This window comes from Podarcis muralis, chromosome 7 (assembly GCF_964188315.1).
Source record: "Podarcis muralis chromosome 7, rPodMur119.hap1.1, whole genome shotgun sequence".
Taxonomy (NCBI): Eukaryota; Metazoa; Chordata; class Lepidosauria; order Squamata; family Lacertidae; genus Podarcis; species Podarcis muralis.
Window position 1 is genome coordinate 46,605,481 of NC_135661.1, and position 23,880 is coordinate 46,629,360.

The 23,880-nt window shown below is 42.6% G+C and overlaps 1 long non-coding RNA gene and 1 other non-coding gene across 2 annotated transcripts in view; one reads left to right on the forward strand and one right to left on the reverse strand.

The window, feature by feature from the left end:
• The window catches only part of LOC144328424 (uncharacterized), a 470,376-nt gene that overhangs the window by 179,825 nt on the left and 266,671 nt on the right, over positions 1-23,880 (reverse strand). The window lies entirely within an intron of this gene.
• On the forward strand, positions 15,533-15,644 carry LOC114603653 (U6 spliceosomal RNA). Its single transcript, XR_003708125.2, has one exon. It is a non-coding gene; the product is annotated as a U6 spliceosomal RNA (small nuclear RNA).

Below are 23,880 nucleotides of genomic sequence, written 5' to 3' on the forward strand. Positions count from 1 at the left end.
TTAAAAATACTGCACACTTGTGTGAACCTCTGAGCATTTTCAAAGAGCGCTGCATCTTCATTTTCATACAATGTCTCTTAATCAATTTCAATGACCTCTTTATATCACATTAATTATAAGCCATTCATGATCACATTTTAAATTATGTCTTTCACTCATGAAAAGTTCAAGACCAAAGTAACTGGTTGTGCTTTATGTAAATCACATGCCGTATCTGTTCATTCTGTCGCACTTGCAAGCAAGAATGTTGATTATTTGACTATCCGTATATTCATTTCCAGCTCTGGCTCCCGAACAAGGTCAGAGATTCAGGATGAATTTAATATGTCGAACTGAAAAGATAATATAGCTGTGGAAGATCTCTTTGAAAATGTCACCGTTCTGTTCTGTCGTCTCCCCCCTCGTTTTCTCGCTCCTAATACAGATGTAGGACTTTTTCAAGAGAATTTGAAATATATTGTTCTACGTTCTTTTCTGAATGGCTGTTGAATTTAAAATCTCAGTCCAATGGAGAGATGAAAAATTCTTCTATTTTAACACAGGCACTTGGTAAAAAAGCAAATTGTAATAGGGTTTTTTTTAAAAGCATTGTTGGTTTGGTTTGAAACTGAGATATGGAAAGCTATCTAAACTGAATTGTATGATGCTGTTTCGACCCACAAGGGGGACAGATGGGGAGTCAGTGGATACTCCTGTATTTGAGGACCTCCCAAACAACATGGTTTCCATTAGGCTTCAGGGCACTTGGTTAGGAAGCTGCCATGTACAAAGTCAGATTATCTTGGCTATCTATCCCAGTTCAGTATGATTTATTCCAGTTGGCAGCAGCAGTCTCAGGCAGGGGTCTTCATAACAACTGCAGCTAGGAATAGACAAATATGTCAGTTTCGGTGTCTCTCAGTTTCTCATATTTCCAGACTTATTTGCACTTCCCCACAGTCCCACACCAGTATAAATGCAAAAAATATCTTCATTATTATTATTGCTAGGGAGTGCTTGGTACTGTACAAACATGAAAATGTTCCAATCAGGTTGCATGGTGGAAGAGGGAACATTTTTTTGTTTACCTCAGGTGCCAAAATATATTGGGCTGGACCTGGCTGCCTCACTTTGCCTCATGATAAGCCTATTTGCCAAGGCTGCTCATAAAGGGGCAGCACCTGGAGAAAAAGAAGTCACAGTCCCACTTCTGCTGCCCCTTTACACAGCCACTATGGCAGCCCCACCATGTAAAGCAGCATCAGGGAGCCAGGTTCCTCTTCCTCCTTGGGGCCACCTCTCTTGGGTGCTGCATGAGGTGGCTGCCTGACCCTGCCTCCTTGCTGGGCTGGCTCTGGAGGCAGCCGTCATAGGAAGCCTTGAACCAGACGGTGTGATGGGAGCGGGTGTCATGAGCCTCACAGCACTATCAGGGTTGGGCTTGGATTGTCAGACTCTGATCCAAGAGGTGGAGGAAGAAGAAACAGGGAGAGCCGCTAATTGACATGAACTGTTGTTGGATGAGGGGGGCTCTTCCCATTGTGCCCCACCCACAGGCACTCCAGGGATGCTGGCTCCTTCTCACAACCTCCAGGCACAGTGGAGACTCTCAGTGGAGGCTGGGGAGGGCTGTGGGCAGGAAATTCAGGAGACAGTAGTGAATGAGGTAGCCTGAACAGGAGGGTGAAATATTATTGCCTAGAACCAGGCAGCACCTTTGCAGATGGGAGCTCTACCACAAATCGTGGAGGAGTGTGAATTTGCAAGCCTGCAAAACAAGCAAGTCTCATAAGTGAATGTGTCACCCCTCATCTTTAAAAGCTTGGCAGGCAGGGTGTGGAAACTGTTGAGACATCACCATGGCTTCTGTGTAATTCTGAACATCTTGCCTGAACTCCTGGATCATGACCTTTGAACCCTGTGTCTGCTGCCAAGCCTGTACCGTTACTTGCCTGCATAAAGATCTTTTTCTTACTTGCACATAAGAGCCTTTGTCTGCCTATGTTGGATGGGAGGCAGGACAATGGGGAGGAAACTCTTTGCCCTTTAGCAACAAATCGTCTTGGGTCATCCCTGTGTTTAAGTACAACACACTTGACAGGTAGCTAAAACCAGGAATGATGAGCCCCAAAAATGCAACAAAAGAAGAGCTGCCTGCCTACATTTAGTGGTGTCAGCCTCATCAGTGTACTTTAATCTCAAATACAACATTTAAGGAGCGGCGCTAGTAAATGTGAAAATTAATCTTGTGAGCGTTCAGGAAGGGCTTTGATACGAAAGCTTAATTCAGGCTGAGTTTGTGTTCCTTAGCAAGGAAAAATAAATAAATAAAGAGCTTTCCTTGCTTGACTTAACTGTATATTCAGCTTTGACTTTCAACTTAAACAGCTAAGGCTTTATCTTTCCTCCTTTGAAATCCACTTATTTACAGGGATGTATGCTCTGTTGGGGAGCCTTGTCTCCCTCCCTTGCCTTTGATTTCTCTCTCTCCTTCTCGTTCTTGCCCTCTTGCTGATACTATGGACAATGTAGTTAGTGAGAAACGTGTTTTGATGGGCCCCAAAGAAGCCGTCTAATCCCCTCACTAAAGGCAGGTTTACACATCAACAGATTAAATATTTTTAAAATAAAATAAAATAAAAATCTCCAATACCTGTGGTAAGCCAACAGAGTTCAGTACAACATGGGACAAACTTTAAAGCAGCAATGGCTGGTCCATTAGGTCTAAAGAGGCACTTTCTCACCAACCCTGAAAATTTTTGCACTGCACTGCAAAATTCAGAAAAGTGCAAATTTTGAAGGATGGCTCCATTTCAGATTGTTTCAAAAAGGGTGATGAGGTGCCATTAAATGTGATCTGAATCAATTTTCTCTCAATCCCTAGCCCTGAAAAACAAGCTTGAAAGCAGCAGTCAGAGACAGCTGAAAAGTGAAGCATTAAGCTTCTCTTCCTGGTGAGAGGTGTTTTTGTTGTTGTTGCTGTTATTGTTTGCCCAGGGGAGCATTTAGGAATGCATTCTGGCAATGGCAGCCTAAAGTGGTACAGTCCATTCTTTCATGTTAGAACTCTATTACTTCATTATGCTTGTGTAAATGTTGCCTGACTTTGAATCGATTGGTGAAACAGATGTGGCAGAGTTGCGTGTTTTTGTTTGTTAGGGTGAGGGATTGAGTGTAGGCTGATGGGGACAAATATGAGTTGCTCTCAGGTGAGAATGGCTGGATTCTGCATAGACATATAAATTTAAAAAACTACATCCCAGTAGGATATTGATATACCTGTAGTGTTTCTGCCCAAAGTAAATGGTTGAGCACAGGCCTGGGGGCTTGACTAAAATGACTCCATCCTTATAACACCTGAGACAATCACTTCCTCTGACGTAAATCAGTGATCGGCCATGTCACAAAATTTGGGAAGGAATAAAAATGTATCAATGTTGCCAGCATACAAGGTCTTGAACAAACTGCTGAACATTTTCTTACAAAATTGTCTCGGCAGCCAAGGCTATCGGCAGAAACAGGATTACCTATATAAATACCTAGGAGCTATTTCCAATGTCAGAAATTATTACCAAGGGAGCTGCTGAAAGGTCTGAACCTAACAGGGAATAAAGTCTGTCCTCTGTAAAGACTGGACTCTATTAGGTTCCAAAAACATCATTATATTTCCCCCCAGAACGAAAGCAGATATTGATGTAATGAAATACTGCTTTCTATTTATGCAGCACCACGTGGCTGATGACCTCGGTTTCTCAAAGCACCTTTTGAAATATTACTTAATTCAGTGAGGGCAGGTAATGGATAAAGAGAGACAATGTAATTAGGCCTATTGATTGACTAAAGACTCTTAGTTCATTAACCATCCAGCTTCTAATTGATTAGCCAATTAAATCTAAATAAATTTGCATGTTATCAAAACCACTTCAGCAGGAGATAACTACCCAGCATAGCTTGGAGCTAGCTCCAATGTGCTTTGTACTTTGTCAAGTTTGGCTTCTGAGATATTAGAAAGAATGAAACTATTGGAAATAGCTCAAGAACAAGTTCAAACCCCATCAGCATCCTGGAAGGTATGGCTATAAGGAACATTACACCTCTCTTTGAGCATTTGTATTCAGTGAACACTCAAGGAGGGGGCGCATTGGTGAGCATGATAGCTTTCCTCCCACCACTCAGTGGTAGGTGGGGGGCAGTTACCTGACCCTCCATCAACAACATCACTGCAGGGGGGTATAGAGCAGGGTTGAAGTGATGATGAGGTCAGTGCATTGCAAATGGGACCACCAGGTGGGCTCTACAGGTTCATTTTTACTGTGCCACCCTCATTGCCACCTCACCCCTTCCCCTCCTGGCAGGAACGCTGGTGATGTGAGGTCAGGTAAGCACCGCTACATTGCTGACCACTACTGCTGGTTCCCTGATTGTCTGCAGTGGATGGCCTGCTATATTTGTGTAGGCTCCCCACATGATGCAGATCCCTGGAAAATCAGGTTTCTACACCACATAGGGAACCTCCATGTTTATAGGGGCTTCCAGATGCAGACTTGCACCCTTCGTCACATGGAGAGTGATGGGGACAGTGGCAGGAAAAAGCTAGCCTGCTTCTCCCTCTTCTCCCCTTTTTATGTGCACTGTAGACAAATACCTAAAGAGGGCTGTTACTTTGATTGAAAGGCCAATGGTTGTTACTTGGTAGAAGGGAGATCATAATGCCCTATAATGTTCATTCCACAGTTGCAAGGAATCCATCTTTCACTGGGGCAGCACATATGCTTTGGAATTCCCTGCCCATGGATAACTTAGCTGTGCTGTTTTCTGCACCAGCTAAAAACTTTGCTGTTTAAGCAAGACTCCTCGGACACGGACCTTTGGCACACATTTCAATAGGTATTCTTGTTTTATAGTGTATATTCTTAAAAGTGCTGATTTTATTTTGAACAATTTTAAGCTGATCTGTTTTTGACATCTGATTTTATCATCAATATTAATGCATATTTTCTGTTTTGTGGAAATCGCTCAGAGGTTGTGACAATTAAGTGTATTGACTGATAAATAAATAAATAAAGTACTTGCACTCTGAAATTCAAAAAACAAACAAACCCTACTTGTTTTGAGTCCAGGATCCAGAAAGAAGGGAATCAGATTTGTAATGGGGAAGAGAGGTAGCTTCATGATGCTCATCTGCACGGTGGAATGCCCTTGAATCTCATTCTCCCTCATTGGTAGGAAGAGTTCTATCTGTAATTAAAACTTCAGTTGTTTGACCTACTGATTTAAATCAAATGAGGGAGAGGGATTATACTCATTCTGTGCCTGTGGGTTCTCCATAAGGACTGTAGGAACCAGGATGTTGGGCAAGATTGGCATTTCTTCTGATCCAGCATGGCTGTAAGCTCTTAAGTAACATGTCTACACTGCCTATTTAAATGTTTGACTACCATGGCTTCCCCAAGGAATTCTGGAGCTATTAGTTTGCTCGGTCTTTTTCTGCATCTTCCAAGTTGCCTCAAAGGGCTATGGCTCAGTGGTAAAGAATCTGCTTTATATACAAAAGGTATCAAGTTTAATTCCTGGCATCTTCAGGTAGGGCTGGAAATACTCTGTGCTTGACACCCAGGGTAGGTGCTGCCTGCCAGTATGGGCAGTAGTGATCAGAGAGCTTCCCACATTCTTACAATCCCCAGTGGTGACACTTCAACTAGTTTAAGCCTGTGGTTTTGACTTGCCCTTAGCCAATTAGGCAAATTCAAGTACACCCCAAGGTGAACTCTATAATACTCAGAGGAAATAGGAAACAGCTGAAACCATGCATGGCAAATCTTAGCACTACAACCTTTTCTTCTTCTCAAGTGTCCAGAATAAATGGGGTGAAAGAGTAGGGCTATTAACATTTTTTTCTCTCCAGGAAACTGAATAACCAACCTTAGGCTTGTAAAAATATTCACAGCTATGTGGCTTCAATTAGAAAACACGAGCAGACGAGTCAGCAACAGATCAACATCTGCTTGCACATCCTTGTTGAACAAGAAGTTATTTCTTAAGGAGAGAGGAGGCGAGAGGAGGTTTGTCATCTATGAATTGTGAGAACAAATCCATCAGAGACAGCAATGAAAGTTAATGAAGACTCAGGGACCCATTGTCCATGGCTAACCAACCCAGCTGTTTTTTGAAGAAAGCCACTACTAATTAATTCGTATTTAGCTGAATGTGTTAATAGCACAATGTGTGATAAATGACAGGTGTGTTAAATGTTTTCATCATTTTAAAAACCAGTGCAAATTAATAGAGGCTTTAAAATCCATATGCTACAAAATTCCAACAGCTTTGCCGTCTTTGGCGTGAGATCTGGGGATATTAAGTCATAGGAACGCAAGAAGCTGTCCTGTATTGAGCCAGACAATTGGTCCATCTAGCTCAGTATTGTCTATCCTAACTGTCAGAGGAGGAGACTTTTCCAGGCCTACCTAGAGATGCCGGGGAATGAAATGGGACCTTCTGTATACAAAGTAGATGCTCTACCAAAGATCTTTGGTCTTACTTGTGATTGTAAATAGGTTGAACTCAGTGGTTTTGCTCATTACTTGTTTTCTGTTACGTCCTATGGCAGAAGGATCATTGTAGATAGGCATGGAATGCAGTCATACCTCTTCTTGCGAATGCTTCATGTTGCGTTCTTTCGGGTTAAGAACGCGGCAAACCCGGAAGTGTTTATTTCCAGGTTTTGCCATGTGTACACGTGCAGAAGCGTTCTGTGCTGTTCACACATGCGCAGAAGCGCTCTATCACACTTTGCACATGCGCAGAAGCACCACTCTATTTATGGACTTTTTGGGGTGCGAATGGCACCCCGGAATGGATCGTGTCCGGAACCAGAGGTACCACTGTAACGTCAACAGTAGAAGCATTATGAGAATGTATGATCTGCCTCAGTTGAGGTGTGGGATGGCAGGACATTCCCATGAGTCCAGCTGTGGTCCATGGTGGCAAAGGTATGGTACAATCCACAGGCTTGTAGGTGGCCTCAGTGGGGATTCAAGCTCACACTCACCTTTTCCTCTAAGACTGAGCTGAGCTATGCCAAGGAGACATCTTGGCAAGTTGTTCATACCAGTCTGCCTAGGCATTTTAATACAAGGTTTTCAAAGACTCCTTCCATCCTGGTCGTAATTTATATTTTATGTTCTTCTACTGATTAACTCATAATCAATCTCTTTTTGAATGACAAAAATATTAAAATTCATTGACTTGAAGTCAGGGCTCATTATACATCTGGGAATTATTAAAATTTGACTAATTTTGAGTATTGGCAGCAGCACCAGTTCTATTATTTTAAGATGCTTGAAGGAGGGATCTGTCTTTTATTCACCTTACACCTAAAATTGTGTGTAGTTGTGTCACTAGAAGATTGAAGCTGAAAGAATACAAGTACAGTGTACAGAGGCCAGAGAAAGGACTGTGGGTGGAGGGGTGTCCTATCTGCCACCCATTGGACTGTCTCTCCCCCACCCAGGGAACCCACCAGCCCAAACCTGCTGTAGCCTGGAACTGGGTGTGTGCAGTACAGCTGATTTGAGTGCTGATTGGAACATGGCTGTGGGCAGCCTGAGGAAGCGCCATTAAACCCATAAACCCTCTTTGTTGAGAGATTTTGAGAGTGATCTGTGAGTTTCGCTTGGGGTCCAAACAGAGTTGGGGTGGATAGGTATAATCCTGAATGAGAATCAGGAATCTGAGAGGGGTTGGGTGGGGAAGTGTGTCAGAAGAAATAAATTATATTAATATTCATTTGCTAGTAACTTGTATTAAAGGTTAATACATATATATATAGGCGTCAGGCAAAAACATTTCTCTTCTCCCAGGCCTTTGGCTAATTAAACAATCTATTCCCTTTTAAAATGGGTGCGTATTGCTTTTGTAAGTTACTGTGTTATGCAGTTTTGTGTTCTTATATTGTAAACTGCCCTGTGATTCTCAGATGAAGGGCGGAATAACAACAACAACAACAACAACAACAACAACAACAACAACAACAACAACAACAACAAAATTACTGTGTAATTTGTTGTTGTTTTAGCTTGTTGTACACTATTTGGAGATATTTTAATCTATTAAGCAGTAAATAAATAAGTAGGGAAACCAGGAAGAAAAGGGGCTGTCCCCATGCAGAGCAAAGAGTCTTCATAACAGCAAAAGCCAATGAGCCATCTTTACCTTTGTTTTCTCCATCCTATTTACTCAATTGAAAATCCAACACTCACAGCATACTTGTTTTAGAATCCACAGCAGGCATCCCCAAACTCAGCCCTCCAGCTGTTTTGGGACTACAATTCCCATCATCCCTGACCACTGGTCCTGTTAGGTAGGGATGATGGGAGTTGTAGTCCAAAAACAGTTGGAGGGCTGAGTTTGGGGATGCCTGCTGTGGATTCTAAAACAGGAATGGGAAAACTGTGGCCTTCAGATGTTGCTGGGCTCTGCTCCCATAATCCCTTACCATTGACCCTAATGGCTAGGGCTGATGGGAACTGGAGTTCATCCACATCTGGAGAGCTACAGGTTCTGCAACCCTTTTCTCAAACTTAGAATCTGAATCATGGTGCAACTTAGTGTGTTGAGTGTTAAATATCTCAATTTTTTTGGTGTAGTCATCCTTCTAGTAAATAACTAATGTGTCAAATATCACTAGTTGGCACCTGGACATTCTGTATGCACTGTGTGCATACAAGAGAGCCATTTCAACTTTTCATTATTATTATTTTTTAAAGAAAAAAGCTCTTCTTTCTAGTACAGAAGCACTGAATTATGGGAAAGAAACACACAACATCTCTGACACCTCCATAAATCTGTTCTTTTTCAGAGCAGTACTTTTCAAGGAACCAGCAGGACATTTTCCTCTAGGGCATTGAGATGGACAGTATCCATCTGTCTTTGTTTGGAAGACCAAAAAAAAAAAAAAAAAAAAAAAAAGAAGTAGAAAAAACAAAAACAAAAGAGCTATAACTTCAGCAGATGAAGATCAAACTGCAGGTGTGTATGAAGATATTGATGATGATGATAATAATGATTACTACTACTACTACTATTTAAATTTGAATACCACCCTATACTCGTAGATCTCAGGGTGGTTCATAGAACTACAATATAAAAAAATACAAGATATATAATAAATACAAAAATGGAGGCAACCCATTAACCCATACATTAACCCATACACAGATCTTGTATGCTGTTGACTTTGGAGAGGGGATTTAGGTATGTATTTAGACCATAGCTGTCAACTTTTCCCTTTTCTTGTGAGGAATCCTATTTGGAATAAGGAAATTTCCCTTAAAAAAAGGGAAACGTTGACAGCTATGATTTAGACAGGGGTGGCCGCCCTGCCTTGTTGCTGCTGTCACTGCCACCTAAACCACCCTGCTCTGCCTCTGCCACCTCAGGGTTACTTACATGTGTGTTACTTTCTGGGGGTCTGCACGTAAAAAGCAAAATGATGCAAAGCCAAACTACCCCAGGAACCACCCCCTCTGCTGAAGATTTCCCGTGATTGGGGCTGTGTGGTCTCTCACAAGAGCCTCCCGGAGCCTAGAAAGCAAGTTGGAGAGCTTAAGAACTCTGGAAAAAAAAACCCTGGCAGGCAAGGTTGTGAAGGGAAACACCCCAGCAAGCAATGTTGTCCCACCCACTTTTATTCATTTTATTCTTTTCTCTCTCTTTTTGGTCAAGCACTCAGAGTTGCAATTCTGTTAGTGAAGTCTGCGTAAAATGTGAAGGGTCTGTAGGTTTTCCCCTCCCTCGTTTTTCTTCTTGCAACAACCCTGTGAAGTCACTTATGCTGAGAATATCATGCCTGCTGAGACCTGGTAAGCTTTACTACAGAGCGGCAATTTCAGTGCAAGAGTCCCTTCTCTCTGTCCCACATTCTTAACCACTCTCTGCCCATTATTTGTGGCTTCCCTCTCCTGTCACTTCTTTAGTCAGAACACAGTCATTTCATGCCTTCTCCAGAAGACATTCTTTTCCTTTTACATTACTTATGCAATGCAGGGCACTTTTTCATTCCCCCCCCCCCAGACAACTGGGCCAGCTTGCCATTGTGTAACTATGCTTGACATTTAATTTAGAATCAAAGATACCATTCTGTAATAGTTTGTTAAGCTGTGCCTCAGCCCTGACTAACACAGATAACCTTCCCTTCAATGCAAGAGGTAATTCAGCCGCTTGAATGTATTCCTCCCTTCCCAGAATGATTCCGACTCTGCAGTCTGCATCGGCTAAACAATCACCACTTGAAGTCCTGCAGTTTGCTGCTATCACTAGCTCAGCATCAGACCAAATTCATTATTCCTATTGAGGTGCACAGCACACAAAAGATTCAAGACCAGAAGGAACAAAACACGACACCTGTGTAGATAGCTCTGAAAAGGTATATTCTCTATCTCTTCCATGCATCGTCTTATATATTCCGTTCCTGGTGTTCACAGGAGACAGCCTGATACTCTTTTGCCAAAATGGCAGCAAGAAGGAGATGCCAAGATTTCCAAAATCATTCTTTTAAAAGGAAAAACTAAGGGGGAGCAACCCAGCCTAGCCCACTAAAACACAGTTCCTGCTCAGCAGCAGGGACAAATTAGCCCCCCACCCCATCCCTTAGCGAGAATACTTGAGATGGTCTCTCCCAAGGGCAGGGAGTTTGAGACCACATGGGCACTAGAGCCCAATGGGAGTAATAGAATTGTAGAGTTGGAAGGGGGATCCCAAATGTCATCTTGTCCAGCAATGAATTCAAACCCTGCACTTTTATAATTTGTTTTTTCAGATCTTCTACAGTTATGTTCAATAAATCTAACCATTTCCCCATTCCTGCATCTTGGGTCTTCTTTATGGGTGTGTTGGTTCCTGAGTGGTCATCCTACAGGCCATGGGAATCATCAGATCTCCCTCTCCCTCTGAAGAGAGAGTATCTAAAAAAAGGAGATATGGACATTGGGTGCCTCCTTGGCCCATTGTCTTCAGAGCTCAACATTGGTTGGACCAAAAGTAAGGCTTGCTGGGGCAGGGGCCATAGCCTTCCCAACCAGGGGCGTACAAAGTGGGGGGCAGAGGGGGCGGTCTGACCAGGGTGCCACTCTGGGGGAGGTGACAAGATGGCCTCCCCCCAGCTGTAGAGCAGCTGAGGGCACGCACAGTCAATATGGGCGCCACTTGCGCGGCATCCATATGGGCTGCCGCTCTCGTGTGCCATCCATACGGGCGTCCATATGGGCTGCCTCTCGCATGGTGACCGTACAGGCTGCTGCACGTGCACACTCCGTACGGGATGCCACACGTGCACAGTCCATACAGGATGTTGCGGGTGCGCACTCCGTATGGACGTTGTGTGTGTGCCACCAGGCGGTTTGCCCTGCCCATCGGTGTCCCACCTCAGGTACCAGAGAGGGTTCCGCCGTTACTGTTCCCAGCCCCCTGACACACCCCCAAACTAGGAAGCAGTTGCTGATGCAGCGGTTTCCCCTCCTCCCCTTTTCCCCTCTCCGCTGTTAGCATAATTCCCTGCTGTGATTCCTGTGTTGCAGGGGCTAGACTGGATGACCCTTGAGTTGCCTTCCAACTCTATGATTCTGTGCTTTTATAAGCCCCATTAGGTCAGTGGATCCAGCAGTTCAATTGCCCTCAGTTATCTCTCCCTTCTCCTTTTACAATTTCAGCCTAAGCTTTTTAAAATTGAGTGATAGTCCCTTGTATGTGCTTATATGCACACACACACACACACACACACACACACACACACACACACTTGTATTTAACCTCTGTGAGAGCGACAATTTGGATTTTCTTGTTGCTAAACAGAGTATAGCCATGCAGCTTCTGAAGGGATGGGTTGCAAATAGGCTCATTAAGAGATGAAATTAACCTCAGTCGTGTCTGCAGCTGCCATATCGTTTAAGAAGTCAATTTCCTATAATCGCCAGTAATGTATAGACTGCAGTGTCAGATAGTTTTCACTTTGATAGATATTGTGGGGAAGGGCTGCCTACTTCAGCATTTCAGTATCATTGCATTTCAAAACATACATGTATCATTATGAATAACTTTAAGAACCAGTGAAGCATCCCATCAGTTATCTCAGGCTTTGGGAACAAATAATGGGCTGGAAAGTGCACAATGCATCCTGACTGTGAGATGAGGGTGAGTGATAGCAGCAAAAATGCATAATATGCCATTAGTCTCTGTAGAGAGTGGACATGTGCCATTGAACTGGTTGCTTGCTGCTCAAACCATGAAAACAAGAATTGGCGTTTTTGATTAGGATGATTGAATGTAATATTTATGATTGGTTTGTGCTGTGCCCTGATTGAAATGGGACATATATGCCAAATAGAGTGGCTTGAGGAATTCAGTCTTTGTAAGTGCTAATAAGACCTGACCTGATCCACACTTTCCCCAGACTATTGTGGAAACTGGAACATAGCAATCCATCATTCTTTTGACCTCAGTACTGAGTAACGTTAGAAGTGCAAAGAAATAACAAAATAGATTTACAAATGCTTGTTTGGGGAGAAAATACTTACAAAAATATGTGTTTAAATGTGCATTTTAAGCTGACTTCTTATGCAGATTTTTTTTTTTAAGGTGAGCTTTTGGAAGGGTGAAGAATTTGCAGTTTAATGTGGAAACAGGTCAGAATGAAAACAGGTGGAAGCTACACAAGCCAGAAACAGACTGGTCCTTCCATACCTAAAGCTAAAGCATCCTACACACATGCAACCCAAAATTTACAAGAGGAAAAGTCGTAGCTCAGTGGTAGAACATCTGCATGCATATAGAAGGTCCTAGTCTAGATAGGGCTGGAATTATCCCCTGTCTGAAACTCTGGAAAGTTGCTCCCAGTCAGTCAGTACTGAGCTAGATGGACCAACAGCCTGACTCAATATAAAGTAGCTTCCTATGTGATAATGACAGGCTATGTTAAAGGATGCAAAGTAGAATGGAAAGCAGTTTGGAGCACTCTGCATGAAGTGAGATAGCCGGGTCTCCTTGTTTTGTCGGTGTATATCCTACCATTTCTGTGAGGCCAGAAATAATGTCTCTCCTAGGCAGCCCACTCTTCGGCACACTAAACATTCAAATGGTGTGTCTGTATAAATTATGCAAATCCAAGAGTTTCACATCTAGTTTGCTGATTTGCTTAGCATTTGCTGCTCATAGCAGAGAGATAAGCGGCCGTGCAAAGTTGAAGCTTCATTCCCCAGCTTCACTGGAAATCATAGTGATGCACCTTCCACATGCATGTGGGAAATAAGAGGGCTATTCTGCCTACTGAGCCAGCCAGTCATGGTATCTTGAAAAGGATTTAGTCCCCTGAGAATCTTAGCATGTTTTGCTGAAACACACACACACACACACGTAACCAACCCCATGCATTGACTGGAAAGTGGCAGTCTGCTCATTATAGTTTTTCGACAGAAGTTTAATGGCCAATGGTCAGGGATTCTTTAGCTGTGGTTCCTGCAGAGGCAGATCTAGGACAGTGTGACTGGTGCAAGGGAGCGCTGCTGAGGGGAAGAGAGAGGAGTGGTGAAAAGCCAGCCCTCTTGCTTGTCCCTGGGTTTTCCTGCACAATGCACTGACAGGACCCTCCCTCAGGAAATCCGCTTTCTTTGGGACTTCTGAACAGCAAATCACACAGAGTCAGGGATATAGAGGATAAGCCCCTCCCACACAAGGCTGATTGGAGCAGCTCCTGTCTCAGTTTGCAACTCAGAATCTTGGACAGCTTCTGCAAATCTGGGACTGTCCCTGGAAATTAGGGATTCTTGGAGAGTCTGCCACTCCTTGGCTGGGAAGTCAGTCACATGCTGCAGCTAGAAACATGCCCAGAGGACTGGAGGGATGTATTCCAGCCGGATTCATATAGAACCACAGCTGCCCAAACTTTCTGAACTTGGCTAATCATGTTGCAGATGTTCTATTTGATATATTTCATAAATCTATCATTTTCTATCCCTTCCTTGCTTCTTGAGTCTTCTTTCTGGGTGTGTGGACATTACAGCATTTTTGCCACCAGAATAAAACTTTTTCATCTGCCCAGGCATTTTAAAATGTGTTATATTTTGTGTGATTAGCCTTTTGGTTTTAGCTGTGTGTGTTTATGTGTATGTGCATTTAGTTTCTGCTGCCTAACAATGGATTATGGGTTGCGTTCAAATAACTCCTACTTAGAGTTGACCCACTGAAATTAATGAACCTAATAGTTATTAATATTTATGGATCTACTTGGCGTAGGACTAATGCTGAATACCACCCTACATTTTTATATTGTCTTGTTTTTGGAGTTAATCATGGTCTTCATTCTGTGATTCATTTAGATGAGCAGTTTAGAAATGTTTAAAAGAAATGATGGGCTGAAATGGTTTTGCTGAGGTCTGCCAGGACTTACTTGAAAACAATTCATCCCCACAGCTTCAACTTCTCCCTGTTAATCAATGCAAATAATTAGTGCAAAGGAATCCCCATCACCCTGTACAAATCGCTCCCTTTGTACAGTGGTACCTCAGGTTAAGTACTTAATTCATTCCGGAGGTCTGTTCTTAACCTGAAACTGTTCTTAACCTGAAGCACCACTTTAGCTAATGGGGCCTCCTGCTGCCGCCGCACCGCCGGAGCCCAATTTCTGTTCTTATCCTGAAGCAAAGTTCTTAACCTGAAGCACTATTTCTGGGTTAGCGGAGCCTGTAACCTGAAGCGTATGTAACCTGAAGCGTATGTAACCCGAGGTACCACTGTATTGCAATAGGAAGCACTTGGAAAAATTCAGGAAATTATTCTTAGAGGCACTGAGGGATGTTGCAGTACTAAAGCGATTTCAGCTGCACTTTTTTTTTTTTTTTAAAAGTGTTATTCCACACACACCCCAGCACTAAATTTATTCAGATGGAATCTTTGATATGGAAAAAATCATTGTAAGAATTTAACACAAAGATTGTATTTCACTTCATTTGTAACCCCACCCCTCTTGAGACCCAGAAGGGCAAACGCTCTCTGCTCAGTCAATACATCTTTTGTTCGACTCTTACTGCTTTCTACTCAAACAAAGTTATTTCTAAAGGAAGTCTCCACACCTTTCACATTTAGCGGCAGAATATTCAATAGAAGGATGGGAAAGGGCTAAGGCCTGACTAACTTCAAGTACCAGCTCTCAATATGTCTTTTAAAATATCTGGCTCTAAAAATGAGTATGGGGATGCATGGCCATTTTTTCGCTAGCTGTGCTGGATTAAATGATGTGCAGAAGGCTGATGACCCATATTCAGAGTCACGAATCTCTTCTCCTTGTGTGATTCTCAGACAGAACAGAGAAACATTGATAAAGGCCGTAGGATAAAATACAATGCATTCCCCTGCTTTGCGAATGGCTAGTAGTGAAGGACACACTCTCCCCAGCTCAATTTGGAATGAGGTCATCCATCGCAAGAACCCCCAGAAGAACTTTCTTCTTCTTCTCCTCAAAAGCCAGGGCTGCCTTTGTTTTGCCATCTTCTGAGTACTCTTCTGAGTACTCGCTTTGGCAGTGCATATATGAACATTGGAATGTAGTAGGGAAGATTAGCATGGTCTGTGTGCAAGGATGGAAAGACAAAAAAAAAAAAGAAGGTGTGTAAGTTTATCACCCACCCTGTCCCTTCTACTCTCTCCTCCTACCTCTGGATACCATATTGTCTTGCACTGAACGTAACCAAAAGACTTTATAATCTGAACAAAAAAGAGAGAGATATTGCTCGTTCTTTTGTATTTCATTAAAATCTTTTTTTTTTTTTTACAAAAATCAAAACACCTATTTGAGGATGTTTCCTTACTTCTGATTGTTCAAAGAGTAGTGTCCAGGACTTGACAGAGGGTGGGGTTACAATAAAAAACACATTAGTAAATTAAAAGCTTTAGGTTGAAATGAAGTGTATGGCCTAAGATAAAAGTCATTATAACTTTAAGAAGTACCTTTCTTTTATAGAGTGGTTTTTTTGGGGGGGGGGGTGGTGGATTGCATAACCATGAACAGCACAATGTCTATCCAGGTGTCAACCCCATTCAGTTCAATGGGATCTACTTCCAGGTAACTGGGCACAGGATTGCCGCCTAAACATCTTTGAGAACTGGGCATCTGGTTTTTGCATTTGGACAATCTTAAGATGTGATGACAGATTTCTGTTTTTGAAACAGTGATCAAAATTTACTGCAGGCATTAGCTGCCACATGCGAAATGTCAAAATCAAGTTCCACAGCACTGAAAGGTATATATTTTTACTGGAAATGATGTCTGGCCTTGACTTTTTAGAAATGCTTGCAGATTCTGTACATGGAATGAAAACCATGTGGATTTAACATTAGAGCATCATTAGAAAGCAAAAAGCAAGTTCTATAAATTATATTGGCTATGATGTAAGCTTAAATATTACCCTGGCAAATCATTATACCATAATGTTATGGACAAATGTGGTGATGTAGCCATGGTAGCTGTGACATTAAATGGACTCTAGCACATTCGTTTTTCTTCCTTACGTTTTCTGAGTCTCTCCCCCCCCCCCCTTCTCTTTTTTCTTTCTTCATTCTTGTCATTCTGTTTCTCTCCTCTACCCAGTGGTGGATTTTATAGATACTCACAGTTTGGGCAAAACTAGGCCCCTATGTGGCTGAGGGCCCCCCAAGTTATTAGTTTACATAGATAACTGAAAGGATGCCTTTGAAATGTGATTTCATATGATGAAATGCCCTCTTTGAATTCTAGAATTTTTATTTACTGTGTTGTTTCCACTCTTCAATTCTTCTACTCCCTGATTAAAGTCAGCTGAGGCTGGGCCATTAGGGCAACCAGGGCTTAATCCAACCAAGTGAAATGTCAGATTTTTTAAATATAGTTTTCCTAAAAATCTCAAAGCCACTTGTTCCTGTCCATGCATTCCCCATACTGTGGACACCAAAGTAAGTATTCTTAAGTAGTGATGCAAAGGTTCCTGGGACTCCCTCTTATCCTAAGAATATAAAAGCATAAGAAGAGCCCTTCTGGATCAGAGCAATGGCCTATCTAGTCTAGCATCCTATTTTCACATTGCCAACCACATGGGAGGCCCACAAGCAGGGAACAATATCACTCTCCCCACTTGTGATTCCCAACAACTGGTATTCAGAAGCATATTGTCTCTGACCCTCACAGAGGTACATGTCCCAGAGTTCCCTGGGAGGAGTGATTGTTAAATCACTCTGGGAATTGTAGCTGTGTGAGGGAGAATACAGGTCCCATAACAACTCTCAAGCTACAGCTTCTAGAATTATTTGGGGGAATCCATGAGTGTTTAAGGGACGTGGGTGGCACTGTGGTCTAAACCACTGAGCCTAGGACTTGCCGATCAGAAGGTCGGTGGTTTGATTCCCACGATGGGGTGAGCTCCCGTTGCTCGGTCCCAGCTCCTGCCAACCTAGCAGTTTGAAAGCACGTCAAAGTGCAAGTAGATAAATAGGTACCGCTCCGGCAGGAAGGTAAACGGCTCTGGTTTCACCAGAAGCGACTTAGTCATGCTGGCCACATGACCCGAAAAACTGTCTCTGGACAAACGTCAGCTCCCTCAGCCAGTAAAGTGAGATGAGCACCGCAACCCCAGAGTCGTTCATGACTATGACCCCCTCAACATTGGGGGGGGGGGGTAGCACCGCCCAAAAGCTATTGTGGGAGCCAAAACAGCTCGGTCCCCATGAGTTGGTGCTCTTATGAACTGGAAGTATTCAATACATCCTGGTGGTTTAATCTGGGCCACCAAGTTGTGGTTGGATTGATCCACATCATTGGATTTGCATCATTCTACATACGCTTCTCTAGAACAAAAAAGTGCTGTGAGATATTTTTGTTTTGAATAATTAATTATTAGAGGAGCTTTTCATGGATGGGTAGTCTAATGATGGAAACTTTTCTGGGGGTTTATCCTCTTTTTTATATTTAAAAAAGGTTATTCCTACCCTGGTAATGACTCCATCTTCAAAGGCTCTCCTTCATCACTATGTAAATCTTCAAAGGGGGAATTGCACAATAACATGAAAACTCTCAAAGGGAGAGCAGTTACCCAGTGATGTAAAAATCTTTGTAAGGGACAGCTCCTCTGTGATTTTAAAGTTCTTCAAAGTAGAAACCACCTCGAGCAATGCAAATGCTCAGGGTGCCTGGGAAATCACTGAATAAGAACACTTCCACGATATGTAATCTTTAAAGTGACAGTAAGTGTTCACCTTAAAAAGTATAAAAATGTACAGCATTCCAAGGAGATGGTACAGTAAAATCACATTACTGACAGCATGCCTTGCGGGCATTGTGGAAGGGCAATGGAGTTCTAAAAGTTTCCTCTGACCAGTTCTGAATGCATATTTATCAGGAAGAAACTAAAGGTATCGCAAAATACTTTTCCCCCCATGTAAGTTATTTAGTTTCTAAGATTTACTTAGGAATAGGCAAACAACTATCGCTTACAATCACAGAATCCAATAGGCATTTGATTGCAGTGATTTCATCACTGCTGTTGGGCAGGATTTGTGAGTTGGCTGATTTTATGGTGACTGGGAGGTTGTGGATTAATGTATTGAGAATTATTTGGATGATCCTTTGAGGTGGACTGATGTCATGAGATCCAACGTAGCACAAGGAAGTGTCTACTGATGCAATGCAATTCCCCCCCCCCCCTTGCAGCCCATGTGCACCCAATCATCAGCTCTGCATGTTTTGGGACCTCTGAAGCAGATTTTGGATGCATATGGGAGGCTGGCGGAGGAGGAGATTAGTCAGAGGTTGCATTGCATAAATGGATCTCCATTGCACAAACAGGTGCACATCACTGAATGTCATCCATTGTTGCAGTTAAATTTTATGCATAATTGAGTGTTGAGATGCAGCTAGACTGCTAAAGAAAAAGCGATTTATATATGTTATATGTGCGATATAACATTGTGCCACCAGATGGCAACATAGAGGCCCGTTCTTCTCTACCTGTTTTCCCTGCTTAAATTTACAAGGCTTTAAACTGAAACGCTTCTTTGATGTGTCTAGATCCATCTTTGTATAAGGCAATTAATGAGTTAAGCAAACAAATAAAGAAAGAAAGAATAGGTTGTAAAACATACTGGAGCTTGCAAATCTGTTTCTTTTAACCTCTCAGCTAGAGCTATGCACACAGGATCAGGCTGCAGGTAGAGAAGATTTTGAGGAAGTGCTGGGTCAGAATGACTCAGCAGTAATGTGATTGGCTGTATGTAATGTGATTGGATGAGTGTGGAGTCTTCTTTTGCCTCAAGGTGCAGCCAGGTACTCTGTCTGATTATATGAACTGCTTCTGTAGATATTTATATATATATATTGCTCACAATAAATAATACTGCACTAAAGAACCTGGGACTCTGAGCATTCTGCTAAAGCGCCATGAGGAATTCGCGACAATGTGGCCCTCCAAATATTGTTAGACTACAACTCCCATCATCACTGGCTAGAGCCAGTGTGGTGTAGTGGTTAAGAATAATAATAATAATAATAAATTTTATTTATATCCCGCCCTCCCCAGCCGAAGCTGGGCTCAGGGCGGCTAACAACAATCAAATAACCAAATAGTTGAATAATCACACATTCTAAAATATTTCATTATAAAAATTAATTAAAATCAAATTGATGGCAACCAAAATACTGTGCAGGTTGCCAGAGGAGGGAGTCAGGCTGCGCCCTGACCAAAGGCCTGGTGGAACAACTCTGTCTTGCAGGCCCTGCGGAAAGATGTCAGGTCCCGCAGGGCCCTAGTCTCTTGTGACAGAGCATTCCACCAGATTGGAGCTGCAGCCGAGAAGGCCCTGGCTCTAGTTGAGGCTCTAGACTCATAATCTGGGGAACCGGGTTCACGTCTCCGCTCCTCCACATGCAGCTGCTGGGTGACCTTGGGCCAGTCACACTTCTTTGAAGTCTCTCAGCCCCACTCACCTCACAGAGTTTTTGTTGTGGGGGAGGAAGGGAAAGGAGAATATTAGCCTCTTTGAGACTCCTTCGGGTAGTGATAAAGCGGGATATCAAATCCAAACTCCTCCTCCTCCTCCTCCTCCTCCTCTTCTTCTTCTTCTTCTTCTTCTTCTTCTTCTTCTTCTTCTTCTTCTTCTTCTTCTTCTGACCATTGGCCATGCCGGTTTGGGTCTAATGGGAGTTCATAGAATAGAGTCAGAGATGGAGCCCAACAGCATCTGGAGGACCACAGGTTCATGTTCTATATACTCAGAGCCCCCAAACACAAGGACATAGGGAGCACAGTCGGTGGGTAAAAATAATGGTCTTTAGCATCCGTGAGACGCTATAAGGGGGGAGAGGGACCGCCTGCTGTTGTGGCTTAAGAGTGTTCATCATCATGTTTTGAAGTGGTAGCCTACATCTGTTTCTCCATATGTTTCACGCAATAGGTTGAGGGTCATGGTTGTGTACATGTAATGAAACACATGTGTGCAGCTTCTTAGTGGTGTCTACCATTAATCCAAAATATATGAAAGACAGAGAGATCTGAGGCTGATCCAAGGCATTTTTTTTTTCTGCCTGAGACAAAAGACATAATTAAACAATGGAATTTGCTCCCACAAGGAGTAGCAAGGGCCACAAACTTTGATGGCCTTCAAAGAGAATCAGACCAATTCGTGAAGGATAAGGCGACTAGCCACAATGTCTATGTTCTCCCTCCACTGTTGGAGGCAGGATGCTTCTGAATATCAGTTGCTGGGACTCACAAGTGAGGATAGGGCTATTGCAGTAAGGCCCTGCTTTCAGGCCCCCTTTAGGTACTTGATTCAGGATACTGGAGTAGATGGGCCATAGGCATGATCCAGCAGGTTCAGCTTGCTGGCTGGCTGGCTTCTGTACACCAAAGGGAGGACTGTCATAGGAGCCTATGACAGCCCTCCCATTTAATGCACAGAAGCCAGCCAGACGGCAAGCTGAATCATAGTAGCAGGCTAATCTACAAGGTTTGGGGCAGGCAATATGGCACACACAGCTGTGTCCTGTGGCCTGGGGGGGGGGGGGCTTAAGAGGAATGGCTTGGGATAATTGCCACCACTGCCCCATCACAACCCATACAGTGCTGCCTGAGACAGTTGCTTTCCTCTGCGTAATGTTAGGGCATTATACATGCCTGGAATTCTGAGACTTCTTTCTTCCTTTCCCATTCCCAAGCAGTCCCACCCCCAGTGTTTGAACTTTTACATTGCTTGATTTGAGCATACCTACTTAATTTTACCTTTCTGAAGCATTACACACAAACTGAAACGCAGCAATCCTTCAAAATTCTCTGAATTTTGCAGTGCTCTTCTCCAGCCAAATTATGTGCACAAAAATGTATACACTAGGGTAAAGTGCATGCAGATGTATATACCGATACACACACACACACACACACACACACACACACACACACACACACACAGAAAATAACATACAATAAATGTATTCTATTGGGGGATTTTTTTTTTTGCAAGTATATTTATTGGACAAAGTTGCGTAGAAAGGGAGTGTATTAAGAGAAATTTGCACAAATATGCTGATGATTTTTTATGAGTACTTCTTAAAAAAAAAAAAAGCACCCTGATGTGGAAATGTGGAGAACTGAATTTAAGATACGAGAAAGAAGAAAAGGGAGAGAAGCTGAAATTGAAAGCTTTGCCCATCGCTTCTTACAATTTCATATTCCCATTACATCCCTCCATATATAATCATCTCATCAAAAGGGCTCACTCTATATTGCAGAGATTTAACACCAGCTGCTCTGAATCAGGAAGAATAACACATATTTGCCCTTCCGCCTCACAAAAAGTTAAAGATGGCCACAGTATAGGCCTCTAATTTGAATGGAATATGTTTATTCAGATGGTTTGTGTTTTCTGTTCTCCAAATAGACTAAAACAGTGCAAAGCAACTTAAGATTCTAGCTTCATTAAGAACAGCTGGCATCGTTAGGCTTGAAAAGGGGCAAACGGGCAGTTTAGTGCTCTCCAGACAGAGTGCCTTGTTAGCTCTGGTTAGCATTTCATTATCCACCCACTGCTGCACAGCAGAACTTCATGTAACCTCACAGCTGAGGAGCCATTTTTCATTTGTTCACCAGTGAATACCAAAAGCAAAAGAGAAGCAGTTGGTTACCATTAGTCTCTAGACATAACGGTCCTATGTGGGTTGGGGGTAATCCTGCTCATTCTGCTGAACAGGGTCCTAGGCATCTGCCCCAAAGTCCCACCCCAATGGCACCACTGTGAATATGAGATAATATGATAGGGAACAATTCTGAGGCAAACTTCTCTTCTCCTTCCCCTCCTCAGGGGCATTAACACTCCGGGAATTAGAAGATAATTTCAGAGTGCTTGATACTTCCCTTATGTTTGAAAAGCACTACAAGAGTTGTTAGGAGACCCTCTGGTCCCATCACAGAGCTACAGTTTCCAGAGTAGTTTAATAGTCAATCTCTCTTCCCAGGTTGCTTTGGGAATTGTAGCTCTATGAGGAGAATAGGGGTCCCCCAACAGCACCCTTAACAATCTACAGTTCCCACAATTCTTTGTGTGGGGGGGGGGGGGACCATGACTGTTTAAAGTGATATGATACTGCTTTAAATGCATGCTGCAGATGGGACATCTGTTATTTCTTTAGGAAAAGCACAGTATTTGAATTCTCAGGCACAAGGCTCTGGGTGGTCTTTTATGTTGCAACCGGCTAATCCTAAACTCAAAAATTTTATATCACCGTTTCTCATTTTAATTATACTTTAATATATAGCCCAGTTTATAGATAACACGTATGATGAAGAGACATTGAAAACTAACAAGTATTACAGTACAGAAGAGAATTACAGTTTCCTGTTACGACCACTACAGTTGATTTCTATTAAAGGAAACTATCATTCCCTGAAGGAAATGTCAGACTTTGGTTCGAGCTAGGGGCCGTAAATAGATGCTTCCGTAAACCAAAGATTTTGCCATAATAACTGCATGTGACTGTATAATTTCCTCTTTTCTTCTAAAGTGGGGTAGTCATAATCTCTTTGAGAAGAGGAAGAGGAAAAATAAATGATGCACAGAAATATAGCTTTCTGAAGTGGTTAGAGAATTGGAGGTTGTTTAGAAGGGGAAAATGACTAACCTAAGATGTAGGGGCTTTCCACAGGAGATTAGGATAACTGTAGGTTACAGGGTCGGAATGTTTGATTTAAGCTGCATTACAGTATTTCTCTAGCATTTAGCATTGTATGTTTTCCCAGTCATGACTTGGGCTGAGCTAAAACTCAATGTTTTCTGGGGTTTGGCCCCAGAATATGTGAAGTGGGCTATATCATGCAATTATAGGATCATTTACTAGTCCTGAACTGAACTTGGACAATAAAGTTTTGTGATTACTTTCATGTCTATTTGTGTGTGCGTTGGGGGGGGGGGTTGGCACTCAAAAGAATGTTCAGAGGGAATCACTTGATTTTTTAAAAATCCAGGTATTTATGTGCATTAGCGTAGAGTAAATGGGCTTTAAAGCAGTACTTTCATGTTTTCAGTACTTTATTTATTTAACAAAATGCAAAGACCTCTGAGAAGTTTACAAAAATTATATTAAAACATTAAAATTGTTGACATAAAGCAGATGAAAATAGGTATTCGAAGTTGACTAAAATCAGCACAGTAGCTAAAAAGAAATAAAGTGAAGCTACCTTCTACATGTCTGGCTAGGCTTGCCTAAAGAAAAATGTTTTAAGGAGGTCTGAAAGGAGTGCAGTGAAAGCACTTAGCTATTGTCAATCGACAGGGAGTTCCAAAGGGTATGTGCTGACACATTACAAGTGCTGGCCAAGTACTGTGTGGCACCTGCAACAG